Source organism: Ipomoea triloba, chromosome 5, assembly GCF_003576645.1.
Source record: "Ipomoea triloba cultivar NCNSP0323 chromosome 5, ASM357664v1".
NCBI lineage: Eukaryota > Viridiplantae > Streptophyta > Magnoliopsida > Solanales > Convolvulaceae > Ipomoea > Ipomoea triloba.
Window position 1 is genome coordinate 4,434,555 of NC_044920.1, and position 783 is coordinate 4,435,337.

Here is a 783-nt window from a genome sequence, read left to right on the forward strand (position 1 = left end):
TCATGTTTCACCCCCACTGGGACATTTTTCTGGATTCGTCACTGTTGCCAACACCCTCTTGATCAAGTTTGTCACATAGGGGTTGGTATTTGGGGTGGCAGATTGCAAAGTAGGACGCACTATTAGTTGTCTACAGATGCACCATCATAAGATTTTCCAAGTGCATAGTCAAAGTTAATAATAAATTAATAATTACAAAAATGACATCACACTTTTTCTCTTTTTAAAAAAGAATTATTTTCCAACTGTTAGATCAACTAGATCAATAATGCAACACATTTATCTACACTTCTCACGAGGAAACTTGTTCTAAAGGGAGTAAGATCCCTTATATGTATGTGTGTGTAAGTAGGTTTTAGTAAGAACGCATACTACATGTAAAAAGTGTTCATTAATCTCATCTATCCATCCATCAAGATTGACCAAGGGTGAAAATTATGCAAAAAAATGAGAAAAATATTGTGACATTTTCGTAATTATTGCGGTGTATTTGAAAATACTTGAGAATGCATTCACGGATAACTAATAGTGCACACATGCTAGTGTACTATTATAAATATTGAATTACACTATTATTTATTCTTGGATGTACTATCAATCATTTTCAAATGCATTGTTGTAATTACAAAAATGTCATCAAGTTTTTCTTTAATTTTCAACAATTGATCAAGTTAAATGAATGAATGAGATTAATATGCAATTTTTACATCGATCTCCTTCTTCATATATATATATATATATATATATATATATATATATATATATATATATATATATATATAT